At 34.8% G+C, this 16,707-nt stretch overlaps 1 protein-coding gene across 1 annotated transcript in view; it reads left to right on the top strand.

The window, feature by feature from the left end:
- The first annotated feature begins 7,010 nt into the window (after positions 1-7,010).
- LOC140749839 (ATP-binding cassette sub-family G member 1) overlaps positions 7,011-16,707 on the top strand; it is a 37,260-nt gene continuing 27,563 nt past the window's right edge. Inside the window, exon 1 of the mRNA XM_073083051.1 lies at positions 7,011-7,291. The gene's annotated coding sequence lies outside the window, so the exon portion shown is untranslated. The remainder of the gene's footprint in view (positions 7,292-16,707) is intronic.

Genomic DNA, 16,707 nt, shown 5'->3' on the forward strand with positions numbered 1-16,707 from the left:
GTCGGTGGGTGTCGCACGGCTGCATATGCAGACGACAAATTTGAAGGTGCCTTTAATTAGAATAGAGTTATTTCAATTTTTTAGGAACACGATGACATTGTTGGTGTTTAATAAAAGTGACCTACCGAAGACCGAATAATCTACAGAGGACGCATAAAATTCGAAGTAATTCCTTGTACAACATTTTTTATTATTTTGTCTGAGTACTTCTGACCTATCTTATTTGTCAATTTAAATAGACGAATTAATATATAAAGTTCTTAAATACTGTAGGAGAGTGCACCAACGTTTTAAAACCAGAAGAAATGGAGTGAGAAAAGTTGAAAGATGAGAGAAATAGGAGAGACAGAAAAGTGTCGATGAAGGGCAAGAAAGAAGATCTCGAAGGAGGAGAATTACAAGGAGAGGATTGATAAAGAGAAGAATGTTTAAGAAGGAAGTACCTACTTAAAGACTTAGGAAACGTCGAATTTATTTTATTAAGTAATAGAAGAACTAGCAAAAAGACTGTGACTCTTACTGCTGTATAAGGATGGAACATAAATTAAATTTTGAATTTTTGAATTTTTTATTTTTACCATATAAACATATGCCGTCGTCGGCGCTAATGTAGGCGTCAAAAGGCTAGATGGCGGAGGTTAGGCGTAAATGTAGAGCTTATGGTAATTTGCCACCCATGGACATCAATAACCGATAAGGGGAGCCGATCATATATGCGTTGCTACTCCTGAACATGTCATATGTAAATCAGCAGGCATCCAAAAACTTCCACTGAAAATTATTTTTTTTGTAATTTTCGAAATCCACACACAAAATTCGTAGTTCATGTTATCCCCACAAAAGTGGCGTCACAGGCAAGTGACTATTAAAGTATTGTAATTTAATTCAGCAGCTCTCAAGATTATAAAGTCTTACAGAATAATGAATGTGATCGTTCAAATATCCAGTTTCTTATCTTTAACGGGATTTCTCGTAAAATAAGTGTGCAATTGACTAAGAAAAGACTTACTCCTCACCCATGACCCTGTGACCCCTTTATGTATTACCTAAACATTTTGCAAGCATTTTGCAAATTATAGTTTGCAATCTGTTTAGCTTTTCTACTCATGAATAAGTAGATAAATTGGGAAGCAATTTAATAGTTAATGCCAAATCATTAATTTCGTTAAACCGTTGTAAAAAACACTCCTTAATTTTGAAGAAAAAGGGTCTATATAACCAAAGACATTATAATAGGAAAAGGGTCATGCAAGAGTTATAACCACTTTATAGCCTTATGGATATATTTATTATTATGTTTGAAGGCAATTTTATCACGACTATTATAAAGGTCGATGACCATCGCAGTATAGTAGATGATTCTGATTCGACCTTTGGTTTAGCGGAAATAACTAATATGTAATGTTAGATTTGTGTGGTGTTTGCGTCATTTGCTTTATGTGGAAAACACGCCAGAGCATAGCATTAAGAAGGTGCTAGAAACCTTTTTGGTACTACCCCGGAGGCACCACCGCCACACCTATTTCTGCCTGAAACAGCAGTCTTAGCTGCTATGTTCTGATTTGCAAGGTGTGGTAAGGGAGACACTTATTCGAGGCGTTCCAACTTAGTTCTCAAGGATAGCAACGATAGCGTACCAACGTAAGGTAGGAATTTACTCTTATCTGGAGTTGATTACAGATGTCCATGGATTCAGTAGCCTCTTACCGGTGAATTGCATGCTCGTTAGCTACTCCAATATTGTAAAAAAATGGAAATTGCCCTTGTCTAATTGATACATTTCGAACGAGCCTACTAAAACCAGAGGCTTATCCCATGTACCTTATTTTAATGTCCTTGGTTATAGAGATATAGATACAAAACATTTACCGCTAAACATAAAATACTGAAGTCAATAACCGACAATTTTGCGACGAAAGGGCCAACAATTTAGCAATAAGCGTACAATGATAATGGCATCCAGCAAATGGTTGTTATCCATCCGTAGTTCTGTTCAACCGACCTCAGCAAGGTGCGGGTCTATTCTGTACGTAAACGGAGTTTCGGTTTTGTCCGAAACTCGCTACTACTGTGTAGAACGTAATAATGATGAGAATGAACGTAGTAATGATTGGGAATAAATTATATACGACAATTAATAAGACAGACATAGATCTCAGTTAAAACAAAGTAATTTCAGTCGACTCGGGCTTAGTTCTGTATGAGATTTTTTTACAGGGTCAATTTGGATTTAGATATAGTAATCATAGACTTAGTTTAGTAGATCCTGTTGCTGTTTCCTTATCTTTTCCGGTGGAATATGATGCAAGGCTAATATTTGTGAAAATAAAATAGGAAACTTCATATTTCATTGTTGTAATGTCATTAATTCAAATTTCGATATTTCAGATTCGTTAAAAATATGCATAGATTGATTATTAAAACGGACTTTAACGTCAATTGTTCTCTTCAAATTCAAATTGTTCTCTGTGAAATGTATCAAAAAGGCCCATCCGTATGTGCCGAATATCCGAAGTTATAGATTTCGTACAGAGTAGGCCCCTTCGAGTTGAGTTCTGTGTAATTTGCGTGACCACAAAAACCTACCGTTGTAGCATTATGGCCGAACTTCAGAAAACTGTGTTTTGACCGCAAAAATGTTAAAAATTAATACAAGCAACGTCTAAGCCTCTACAAAGTTAAAATATTCCTATTCAAATATTACCTTGGATGTCATTTATAAATGTTGACAAGTTCAAGGAAGTCAGAAAAATATGCATAAATTTACTTTTATTCCCAATCTGTTAAATGTGTCTAATATAAAATTTTCCAATTAACTTTACTATTTTAATGATAAAAACCGCACTTATTTTAATTGATTAATCGATATGAAATATAGACGCTTCAATTACATTTATGTATAGGTACGCATAGTTAGACTTTCTATCGACACTTGAGTGTCTATTCACACGTAACCACCGCCACACCTATTTCTACCTAATAACAGCAGTGTTAGGCGCTGCTGAGTTCCGGTTTGAAGGGTGTGGTAAGGGAGACAGACTTTTCCGAGGCGTTCCAGCTTTGTCGTCAGGGGTAGCGGCGGATCTATGGCCGACCTCAGGTAGGAATGTCTAATCCTATCTGGGGTTGATTACAGATGTCCATGGGCGGCAATAGCCACTTACCATCAGGTGGACTGCATGCTTGTCTGCTACTCCTATATTATAAAAAAAACACCACAACTCAACGTGGATGGAAGCGAAGTACGAAAATTCATAGTTTTATTCACACCAATCATATATTGCTGTCCAACGAGCATATTAACTGCAGCAAACACATGTTTTGTAACATCGTCTTGTAATATCACTGTGATAAGAACCTCCAGCTGTTCTTTATTTCATGCAGTCCTCCTGATAGTACTGATAAGTGGATACTGCCCTACATGGACATCTGTAATCGTCCTTACATAAGATTAGATACCTGCGGTTGAGCACAGATGCGTTGCTTTTCCTAAGGATTAAGTTAGAACACTTCGAAAAATATGTCTCCTTACCTTCGAAGCGGTACACAGCGGCGCTTAACACTGCTTTTGTAGGTCGGCGTTGGTGCTTCTGAAGTGAAACTACAAAGAATTCTACCACCTTCGGGTAATATTCACATGTAACAGGTCGTCATTTGTCGCTGCCATGTGTTGTACGTGTGAATGGACACTAAGATGCGTCATGAAAGTGTATTAAGTGAAAGGTGACCGCCTCGTTTTAATACAATGAGATTATACTATCAAAGACCTACTAGCACAGAATTCCAATTATATCTTAACTACTATCTGTTTGTTTGCTTCGTCTATGAATTGACTATTGCAATATTCTTGATATTATTGATACTAAAAAGCTAATATATGTTATACGTTATTTAATTCTTACTTCTATAAGAAACGAGCAGGCAATTCATATTTATAATTAACCCCAGATAGAATTAGTACCTAATACACCTAAGTTTGGGCGTTTACCAAATTATTTAAAAATACCAAATAAGATTACGCTAGGTTGCTTATTTAACTGTTTTATTATTATTCATTAAATTTGAACTTACCTGTAAATATACATACCAAAAATATATCTTATATATACAATTCTCGTGTCACAATGTTAGTTACCGTAGTCCTTCGAAACGGCTTTACCGATTTTCACCAAATTTTATATGCATATTCAGTAGGTATGAGAATCGGCTACTATCTATTTTTCATACCTCTAAGTGATAAGGAGTTTTTCACACTTAACACTTTTTTATTTATATGGCAACACAACGATTGCCGGGTTAGCTAGTTACTTAATAAAATTCAAAAATACCTAAAAATATTAATATTGTATTATTTGTTTAAGATTATTCTACTATTGTACTTTCTCCGCCGTAAAACAAGAAACAAAGAGTATATAAAAATATAATCAATTCGTTATAAGAAAAAAAAAAAATAATCGACCTTAGGGAGGACTTTTCTTCCTTGTTTAGTTTATAGATAGGTAAATATTAGGTATTACGGTTTTTCATTTTAAATCACATGTTGGTGTCATGAAAACTGTACTTTGACATCATAAACGGTGTTCCATTTTCCTTATTTGTAAAAAAATAAATAAGCATAGGTACTACTAATAAAGTAACTAACAACTATAGGAAGTGAGTAATCGAGACCTTTACTCTCTAACGGCTATATTTAATCTGAGTAAAGTAAATGTAATCAGACCATGTAAATATCAATGTAATTATTTCATTATTCATTACCTATTTCATTTCAATATAAGTAGAGGCATCATCATCAGCATCGTCAACCCATTATTGTCTCACTGCTGGGCACGGGTCTCCTCTCAGAATGAGAAGGATTAGGCCATAGTCCACCGCGCTGGCCTAGTGCGTATTGGTAGTCTTCACATACCTTTGATTTTTTTAAATGAATCTCTCCGGTGGGCAGGTTTCCTCACGATGTTTTTCTTCACTGTTTAAGCAAGTGAGAATTAATTTGTAATACGCAAATAACTTTGAAAATTAGAGGTGCGTGCCTGGGACCCCTCGATCGAGAGGCCGAGTTTCTTAACCACTAGGGTATCACAGCTTTTCAGAAGTAGAGTTTAAAGATTCTCACATTTCACAGATTCACAGATTTTTATAACCCATAATTGTCCCACTGCTGGGCTCTGGCTCAGCATTGGTCATATGATAGTCCTTTGACCATGTGATTAGTGGAATTCAAACACCTTCACTTTACAGTTAAGTTTTGAACGCTGTTCCTTTAGATTGTGGGCCGAATTCAAACTTCTTGGCTACTCTTGTTACTACTATCGCCCCTTATTAATAAACAACCTGTCCAATTACTTACCAGCCGTGTTAAGCGCTGCTGTGTTCTGGTTTGAAGGGAATGGTAAGAAAGACATCCTTTTCTGAGGCGTTCCAGCTTAGTCCTCAGGGGTAGCGGCGCATCTGTGGCCGACCTCAGGTTGATTACTGGTGTCCATGGGCGGCAGTAGCCTCTTACCATCAAATGGACTGCATGTTCGTCTGCTACTTCTATATTATGAAAAAAACATTTTTGATCTTAAACTCACTAGTCTCTACAAATTTAATTTCATTAATACAAGATAATCAGAGTAGTTATTGCCCTAATTTCAAAGTTCATATGAGCGAATAAACCGTAATTTTATGATAAGCACACGAATGATACATGTATTTAGTATCATTGTTGTTTTAGATATTGTGTTTTTTTTTTCGTGTCGAGAAGAGGCAGAAATAGGCGTAGCCTTGGATCCGCCGGATTTGAAACGAGGATTCTACTACCTTATCCTTTCTGAACATTTTGCTGTTTACGGTAGGTACCTTTAAAGGCACCTTCTACTGTGAAGGTACCTTTAAACCTTCACAGTTACCATTTCCATATTAAAAGTAGAATTTCTATGGGGCTGTAAGTCAATGGTTGGGGTTTAAATATAACATCACTAAATATGCAGGCGGCATTTAAAGTGCATGGCAAGTGTTAGTAGGTACTGACTTAGTTACTGCAAGTCTTAATGGACGTCGAAAGGCGGTTAATACCACCTCAGATAAAAAAGGAAAGGAAGGAAGACAACGCCTTGAGGACATTGCGTTGAAGGATAAGTTTTGGTGCCTAGCTTGCATTTGTTTCAGTGAAAGGCGCCATATTAATTTCGTAATGTTGCAAATTGTTTATGTGATGTTGAATTATATTTTATCATTGCAATTGGTAATTAAGATCTCTTAAAAATGTTCCATAGGGTATCGGAAGTTTACTAATCCGCACATAACCAGTGCGGTGGGCTAAGCCCCTCTAATATAAACGAGAGACCTTTGTCCAGTAGCGGGACAGTTATAGGTTGAAAATAGAACCGAACACGATGGTATTTAAAGTTGTTTATAAGCAATTACTAAAAATAACAGAATCAACGTGTTTTATTAAAGAATTTTCTAGGAAAAGTGGTTATCTTTTCCTCGCGAATATTTTTTTTATGCATTTAATTACTTTATAGGTAGGTATTACACCTAATGTCCCTGTAGTCTCGGGAATATAATAGGGCTACGGTATCCCCTGCCTGTCGTAAGAGGCGACTAAAAGGGGGTTTCCGGGGTTGCGGGCGGCAAGAGTGGGAGCTCGAACCGTCCAGCAAGCAACCCCGGGAAGGATGACGGTATGTGTGGTCGCATACCGTCGTAAACACCAGACGGTGTGAGAGGAGCCAAAAGTGCTCCCCCAGGGCAGAGCCCGATCGAGGCATCGCGCTTGGAAGACTCCGACGGTGTTCCGTTGGAGCTCCCGAAGTCTTCCACGTAGCGCTGAGGACGGACACCGGAAGGGTTTAGTGGGTAAGATCCCACATAACCGGGTACCTTTTGAAGGTTGTACCTTGTCAACAAAAAAGGTAGGTAGTACACAAATCGGCAGAATTTGTTCGTGAGGCTAGTCTAGCTATTTGGTCTGGGGTTACGACAGTTACGTTCCGATTATATTCTCTCCGGTAGTACCGTAGTAAGCTAGTTAGCCGACGGAGTGTGAATGCGATAGACGCCGTGATTGTCGCGCGTGTGTTTACAAAATCACGATCTACGACAAAGTTGATCGTAAAAATAAATTCTTTGAATATTTCAAAAAGGTATACTAATTTTGTAAGAGTGATTTGAATCAATTTGAATATTCATTTATATTGCAGAAATATACAGAAAAGTGGTTATAGATTATTTTGTAATTTAGTTAACGGTTTGAAATATTGAAGAATACTTGAAGAATAAAGTGTAAACATCGTTTTTCAAGGTGGGTAATATTTATTTCGTTTGGAGAAACCGGAGTGACATGTTTTTGTAATAAACTTCTCTGGAACTACATTTACTTTTGCGCAATGTAATATTTACTTTTTATAACCCAATTGATACATATTAGGTTACATTTAACAACTTGTACTTGTAATAAGTTTTATTAACTTTTTACACCCTTGACACTGAAATTTTAAGCGCCGCATTAAACTTGTTTAAATTAATTCAGTAAATATTACAAATTAAATGGAATGTGTTTAAATATTGTATATTTATTATTAATATAATTTATATGTTAATAAAAGTTTTCAGTATAAAAATATAATAATGAATTAAAATAATAGTATACATTATATTCATTCTTTTTATAAGAATTCAATTATTTAAATAAAATTTTAAATTAAATTGAATGAATATGAACCGATAGATACGACGAATTTATTAACTCGTTAAAAAATGGTAGGTATTAATTTTTTATAGAAGATTTAGGCAATAGATAGGTACAATTGTTGTTATTATAATGTTATATATTTGAAAACATTTATCTATTATTGTTATTATAAGGAAATGGTACAATGAGGTCAAGCTAAAGATTAGGGGACCTAAATTGTTTTTTAGTAAGAATGCGAAATTAGTGGTACTTCTAGACGAAACACAATATTCTAACTCGGTTGAACAGTTGGACGGTTGAAGGTGGTAGAACCCTTTGTGGTTCGACTCCGGCGGCACCACCGCCACACCTATTTCTACCTAATAACAGCAGTGTTAGGCGCTGCTGTGTTCCGGTTTGAAGGGTGTGGTAAGGGAGACAGACTTTTCCGAGGCGTTCCATCTTAGTCCTCAGGGGTAGCGGCGCATCTGTGGCCGACCTCAGGTAGGAATATCAAATCCTATCTGGGATTGATTACAAATGTCCATGGGCGGCAGTAGCCACTTACCATCAGGTGGACTGCAAGCTCGTCTGCTACTCTGATATTATAAAAAAAAAAACTAATATTATAAATGAAAAAGTGAGTTCGTTTATTTATGTGTTTGCTACGCTTTCACGCCCTAACTACCAAACAGATTGACATGATATTTGGTAGAAACATTGTCCGGGGCCAAAAAATAACATAGAGTAGGCACCTTTTATCTCGAAACAACGTACTGTTAACGAAGGATAGATAAAACTATTGTCATCGAGCTCCGACCGTGAGCGAAGCCGTCGGAAAAAGCTAGTCATTTAATAAAATCCAAAGCAATACTCGTACACATTATCGAACACATTCAGTATGTTTAAAGGGAAACGAACGGCTTTCTCGTCGATAAATTCTATTAAAATGTAAACTAATTTCTCAGTGATAGTAAATGACTCTATATGTTAGTTGTTATGTAGGCTAGTACTCGTAGCTTATGACTTCGTCTGCGTAGCCAACTGATTGTAGCTATAACCGATCAACCATGACTTGTTACCGCGTACTAAATAAAATATACATTCAAACTATTTTACCGCTTTTAAGGTAATATCACTCTTACTTTTCTGTTATGTCATTGTTAATCTATTGTAGCAAAACAAAGTTGATAAGAACAATTGAAGAATTCTTTACTCAGTCTAAAAACAATTCAGAATTTATTATTTGAAAAGAAATATAAGAATATTACTTTTTGTTATATTTTCTCTGTTAAAACTTGAAAACTTTCGTCAAAAATAGTCCCGAATAATTGACATTGAAACTAACAGACAATAGTATCATAATAGATTTATAAGAATAAAATATATTTATTGCAACGTGATTAAAATTATTATTATTCTGTAATCTGATAATTTCATATACTCATTCTTATTGATTGATTGATACTGGATAAAAAACACAAGAATATGTTGGGAACCAAACATTATGTGCAAATCATTTTATATTCAATTTGATGATGAACTATATTTATTAGTACTTAGTGTTGTGTATGACTGAGAGAAGACCCATGCCCGGCATGCATAGTTACGCTTGATTTTCAGTTTAGTTTAGCAATTTAGTTTCTAATAATATAAATATACTCGCTGACCCAGCAAACTTTGTACCTCAACATCTATTTATCAAATATATTTCATATAAAATATAGGCTATGTTACTCGTGGATAATGAAGCTTTCGAATGGTGAAAGAATTTTTAAAATCGGTCCTGTAGTTTTTGAGCCTATTCATTACAATCAAACAAACAAACAAAGTTTTCCTCTTTATAATATTAGTATAGATAAGTGCATTACCATAGTGACACTACTCCAATTTACAAAACAAAATATCAAGTTACACCATACACTGTACCTACAGATAAAATATTGCAGTTATCTCTGCCGGAAACTGATATACCGATTGACAAAGTAATTAACGATAAAAATAGTAATAGGGTTGAGTAATCTTTATCAATATTTGAAATGAAAATAAAATGTATACGTAATGTTTCATTTAGAAATAACTGTATTTTTACAGACATAAATATATTTATGTGCGGTATTAAAACAGAAAGACTTCAAATATGTCTTCAAATATCAAAAAACCCGACTTCGTAAATAAAGTTCCATATGCCCCGCCAAAAAAAAGAGATGTTCGATTATTTTTTTGAAATTTTGGTGCTCAATGGTGCTCTAAGTCCAATCTAACGTCACGTCATATCTTAAAATCTGTAAAGCCGTTTAGGAATATACCGTCACAGAATTAATGGCACATCGCGTTTTTCGCGTTCAGTTGGCATCGAATCTAAAAGTAATTGCCATCGGTGCTCAAATGTGGGACATCGTTTGATTGCTGCACGTAGCATTCGAAAAGTATAATCCCCGTAAAACTGTTAGTCCGCTCTGAATATAGAAATGAATCGCGTTGCCATAGCAAATTGTATGACTAAATTTGCTCGCAACAACTTCAGTGCGGACTAGCAGTTTGGCGCGGACTATACCTCAATCATCGATCGCCGATGCTAATAGTAATAATTATATGCACCGGGTCCTTTACTCTTTCAATTTCTATAACTATCACTGTACTTAATAGTTATGCCCAAAAATAGTAAATTTGTCCAAATATCAAATTAAAAAAAAATTGCAGGCAAAATTTGATTAAGTTTGATTATTAATAAAGGTCCTTAACTTTTTCTTAAAATTGCAGTCATCCGTGGAAGTTTCTAGAAGTTGCAAATTTATGCATATTAGTTTTAGATACCGCTCATAATACAGTCAGTCAGACCACTGACCCCACGGAACCTTGCCCTGATTTCAATTTATGTTACGATTATTTTAGTAAAAACATTCCTCATAAGCCAATTATGGGTGCATATGCGGCCAATGTTAAAGAAGCAGGTCAAATGGTGATAGCTAAGGGATTGTGATTTGGTATCTCTATTGGGTTTGAGGTTCGAATCCCAGATTTCTCAAAGTTTGTGCGTATTAGAAATTAGTGACTTTTGACAATGACGTTACGGTCTGTCGATTCCAAATAAGACAGGAGTCTCAGTAACAGAGACAGCAATCTCTGAGATAAACCTCTTGTCTGAGGTCCATCACAGAGGTTTAACCACGTGGGAATGTCTCATATTATTTAGGTCTACTACAACCATAAATAAGCCATTGCAGCGCTTAACACTGCGACAACAAAAGCGAAAGTATTTTCCCCGCAGTGGTACTATTAAGTTCGATTTTGTTTAAGTAGAATTAGAGGAGCGGTTTTCGGTCGCAACCACGCACGTTCGCGGCAACACACATACAATATGAAAATGCAGTTCATAGATAGTTGTAAATCTCCTGGCGTGGTTTAGAGACGCAGCAGGGAAACCGCAACAAACCGGTTTCCTTTGCTCTCGCAACTTAAATCAATATGTTTCCGTATAACGGTTTTTAAAACGTGCGTGGTTTTAAAAACCGTTTCGTGTGTTAGGTTCGAGAACCGATGGTACCATACGTTCTATTCAGTAGCCACCAACGCTATTTATAGGGTATTTGAATGCACTATGCACAAAGGAAGTGTGGTGATCGTACCGGTAACCAAGAGGAGGTCAGTCACCTGCGTTTACAGTGATGTATATATCCCCTTCCCTTCTTCCTGCCTTATTTATTCTTTATTATAAATTTAGTCATGTGTAGGAATAAACCCAAACAACGACACATTTCACGCAAAAAGTTGTTACGCCATTTTTGGAAAAACGAGATTTAAGTTCTTTCATAAATGTTACATAAATAAGTGTCCTTGAAATGTAATCGTGTTATTATCTGTAAGCTAGTTTCATTAAAATATTCTAAAAGTTTATCAAATATCTAAATAATATAGTATCCAAACATAGTATAAAAGTATTTATTTATTGAACAACTTCATTATTTTGTTTAATTTGCTTTTATCAGATATGCAACATAACAATATTTACAGGATGATAATATTAGTTTCCTGCATTTTTGTGATATTATTTCTGGTACAATATGATTTTAAATTCAAATGTCGTTATGTTTCGTTAGGTGCTTTTATTATTCAAAAAAATGCCTAAAGAAACTTCTTAGGATACAAAAGTAATTTTGAATTACATTATACATATCTAAGATTAGCTCGTGTAACTTATTATTTTATATACTTATGTACTTATGCTTCCATACTATACATACAATACGGCGTACTTCTGCCTGTTTGTGCGGACATAACTTGGGAACAACTGGTCTCATTTACGCGGTTTTTAACGTGAAAATAAATGTTTTCGGCTACCACTTTACACATTTGATACAGCAGATAAAAAAGACAACTTAGGGCAGTGTTTTTCAAAATGTATGTTGCGGCCCTTGAGTTGTTGCAAATCGCATAGTATCGCGTGATACAATAATTAATTTAAAAAATCAAAAAACCCGACTGCCCCAAGAAGGCTGAAGTAGAATTTCCAAAAGCAGTGAAATAGGCATATCATTATTTTTATCCAGAAAGCCAAATACAAAGTTTCATAGTAGGTGTCTGCTTCAAAAACAAAAGATCTTCAAACAATATTATCATATTTTATCCTCGTAGTGCTCATTTACGCTATATAAAAAACCTATGTGTAAAATTCCAACACGCTTAAGTTCAGCGGTTTCCCTTTGCGTTGATCTCTGGCACAGCAACTCTCTCATTTAGTCAGACAGTCATCTCGATGTGTATATACGAGTATATATGTACTAGCTAACCCGGCAAACATTGTGTTACCATATAAATAAAAAAATGTTAAGGGTGAACAACCCTTATCACTTAGGGGTAAAAAAAATAGATAGTGGCCGATTCTCAGACCTACTGAATATGAATATAAAATTTGGTGAAAATCGGTGAAACCGTTTCGGAGGAGTACGGTAACTTAAACGAGAATTTTATATAAAAGATATATTATATAATGTATGTGTAATCTCCTCTTAATTTCCTTTGTTTTGACATCCTACTCGATAGGTTTGATGAACTTTTTTTAAAACGTGTTACTATTTCGTGAAAAGGTCCACCATTTCCGGTCTATAATATTATATATATATATATATATATAACTCAGTAATTCAAAGTTACGGTCATTATTTTACCTCGTTAGAGGTAGAATTTCATTATTTTTATCCAACAAGCCTGATACAAAATTTCATAGTGTTTGCTTCAAAATTGACGGTTGTTCAAATGTACTTTTAACCCTTATTTTACCCTCTACAGGGTTGATTTTTCGGATGGGGATAAATAGGTGCGTCCTTGTTCCTATCCAGAAAGCTAAATACAAAATTTTATAGTAGTTGCTTCAAAATTTAAGGATTTCAAAAAAACTGCTTTCCCCTATTTTACCCTCTTAAGGGTAGAATTTCCAAAAGGCTTTTCTTAGTACTTATTCACGCTATATAAAGAACCTATGTGCAAAATTTCAGAACTGTAAGGTCCTTAGTTTAGGGTGTACGTTGATTTCTGAAAAATGAAAAAGTCATTTAGTTAGTCAGTCAATCAGTCACCTTGCTGTTTTATATATATACAAATATGTTTTTACAATCTCCGTTTAATTTCCTTTCATTTGATACCCTACTTGATAGGTTCGGTTAACTTTTTTTTTTACATGTGATACTATTTCGCGCCAAAAATCCGCCATATTGTTTTTTTTTTTACTAAGACCTATCTAAGGACACTCGGGTCATTGAGACAAATATAATGACACCTTAACTGTTGAAATTCATCCAGCCGTTTGTTAGATCGGATCAAATAAAGAAAGACAAACATACAAGATACGCGCGAAAAACATAACCCTTCCTTGGCAGTCGGGTAAAAAGAAATCGGTGTAACATTCCTGATACTATAATAGATAACTTTCTCTGAAACCATTTTATAATTGAGGTTGTATCTAAAAATCTAGATAAGTAGTGTACTGGAATTTGAACAGACAGTTATAATAATTATTATCAATATCTGGGATGTGATCTCCTCTTGGTAGAAAGATTACGGAGCCACGAAGTCACGCGCGGACTGAAAGATTTCCGACAACTTTGAGATATTTTATAGAGCTCAGGCTTGAAAAATAATAGAAATAAATGTTGGTTTAGTACATATTTCTGTAGTCGGCGTTCATATTGGACACGCTATTTACGCCGTTATCAAACGAAATATATTGAGCGCCGACTTCAGAACTATGTACTAAACCAATAATTATTTCAATTATTTTTTACTTTGTAGTGACTTAGAAGTCGGTTGTATTTTTTTTTATTCAGTGTTTACAAAAGTGTAGTTCGCGGAACGTAGTATTCTTTGAGGGATGGGTGGTCGCGAAATCTCAGTAAAAGGACAAATAATTAACGTCAATATTTCATATTTCTAAAAGGAAAATGCCAATTATAATCGTGTCGAAATGTAATCGATGTAAAAATATGTCCGTAGCAAAATTCCTAATCCTCTTTAATAATATTGCATATATTCACAAATTTCTATATAAAAATGCAAATGTGAATTGAATACGGGTAATTATAATTAAATTCTTATTTCAAAATGATGTGTTTTTCTAATGAAATTTATAAAATAAATCAGAGTTAAATGATACTGATGACCTTACTCGTCTGATTTTCTTGTAAAACCATACCAGAGCGTACTGTAGAAAATGTATGTTAATCCAATACATGCATTTTAGGGTTCCGTAACCAAAAAGTGGAAACGGAACCCTATTCCTTCGCCACTTCTGTCTGTCAGTTCGTTGCTCAATCTCGTGAAGGGACCTTATGAATATATGAATAGACACTTAAGTTTTTTACAGAGTTTATATTGCTATAGCCTCTATAACAACAAATTCTGAAACTAAAAAAGGTTAATATGAATGACGGTCTCCTTACAAAGAACTTGGTATTTTCGCCTTTTTAATTCTAACTATCGAACCGTAATAAGAAGACTATTTAAATTTCCATGCATTTTTAAAAATTTAAATTGTCCTCTAGTCATAGTATGACTGCCATAAAAACAGTATAAAAATAATGCAATTAAAACAAAAAAAAACTTCGGTGGGACGGAACCCTTCAGTCGCGAGTTCGACTTCTTACTTGGCCATTTTTTATAAAACCTAATTAGCAAACCATTAGCTCGTGTGGTAAGGGAGACAGACTTTTCCGAGGCGTTCCAGCTAAGTCCTTAGGGGTAGCGACGCATCTGTGGCCGACCTCAGGTAGGAATATCTAATCCTATCTGTGGTTGATTACAGATGTCCATGGGCGGCAGTAGCCACTTACCATCAGATGGACTGCGTGCTCGTCTGCTACTCTTATATTAAAAAAAAAACAAGCAACTAGTCCTTTGGCTTGGATGGTTTTGGAGGTTTCGCAAAATGTTAAACTAATGAACCATTAAACTGCATTTTTACACAGGAGTGTGTGTCATATTATGCTATCTCTTTGGTTTTTTAGAAGTAGCTGTTTTAGTTTCAGCATTATGGGCAACAGTAGGCAAGAACACATGGTAATTATTAATCATTCGTTATTTTGTCCTTTTGTTTGTTGTAAATATCAGATAAAACAGGCACGGAGTGTTCCTGTTTTTATCTGACTTAAAACCAAAAATAACTAAGTTTTAAATACTTACTTGGGGGTACTAGACATGACTTGTATTTCGGGTTTTCAGAAGTTTTGGTGCAACGTGTATTTTTTTGGTAAATCAACTTTGGACATATTCGAGGCTAGAGGTGATTGTACCGTATTTTCCGTTGCTTAATCTGTTTACGAATAGGTATAGTAAATATATAAATTCGCTTTACTTTCCCTTCCCTATATTTATTAGTTAATTATTGTTGTAATGTTATCTCTTTTAGTGTTTATGTTCTTCAAGCTTCTAATAAAATTGTTTATAAAAATAAATTGTTAAAACAAATAAAATATTATACACCGGATCAACCAGTAGAGTATGCCGAATGCAATCATGTGTGTATTGAAAACTTTAATGTTTTTATAAATGAACAAATTCATTATTAAATTCATACCGTTTTGTTAAAGCAAATTATACTTGAATTTGACTTTTACTTGGGTTTAGGGATGTGTGGAAAATCCCTAAACCCAAGTAAAAGTCGACTTCGAAACACTTTACTCATATATACAATTATTTTAATTTATTTATTGCTTAATTATTAAAATTACACTAAACATACTTTGAAGGTGGTAGAACCCTTGTGGTTCGACTCCGGCGGCACCACCGCCACACCTATTTCTACCTAATAACAGCAGTGTTAGGCACTGCTGTGTTCCGGTTTGAAGGGTGTGGTAAGGGAGACAGACTTTTCCGAGGCGTTCCAGCTTAGTCCTCAGGAGTAGCGGCGCATCTATGGCCGACCTCCGATAGGAATATCTAATCCTATCTGGGGTTGATTACAGATGTCCATGGGCGGCAGTAGCCACTTACGATCGGGTGGACTGCATGCTCGTCTGCTACTCCTATATTATAAAAAAAAAAACTAAAAAACAATATAAGACCTTGTATATGTAGCAATTTATATTAGTATGTAGTACATTTTTTCCGGTGTATAGAGTATTATTTATATTAAAATATACCTTACTTTACAGAATTTTAGCCTGATTTATAATGAACAGATATTTGTTTAGGCTGAATAAATTTAATTTATATTCCAAAACTCATTTTTCCTAAACACATTTTATAAACATTTGTTAAACAATTTGTCAAACTTATGTCTCAGACTGTGATAAGTTTTTTTTCTGACCGACTACGCATGGACATATATAAAGAGACCCTAACACGGATGTGAATAATAAATGTTAGATTTGTTGTTATTTAAATATATTTTTAAAAATAACTTGAAGGTAGATAGGATAATTTATTTCTTTGTATTTATTTCTGTAAAACCTGTTTAACCGGTATTTGAGGGCGTAAAGGGTTTTAAACCGGCTGTAATGAAGGAGGAAATTCTTAATCCATGGCGTATGTTTGAAAAATATTCAAATGATTTT

This window comes from Epargyreus clarus, unplaced genomic scaffold, assembly GCF_041222505.1.
Source record: "Epargyreus clarus isolate Ecla_fem2 unplaced genomic scaffold, WU_Ecla_fem_2.2 ptg000018l, whole genome shotgun sequence".
In the NCBI taxonomy this organism is placed as follows: domain Eukaryota; kingdom Metazoa; phylum Arthropoda; class Insecta; order Lepidoptera; family Hesperiidae; genus Epargyreus; species Epargyreus clarus.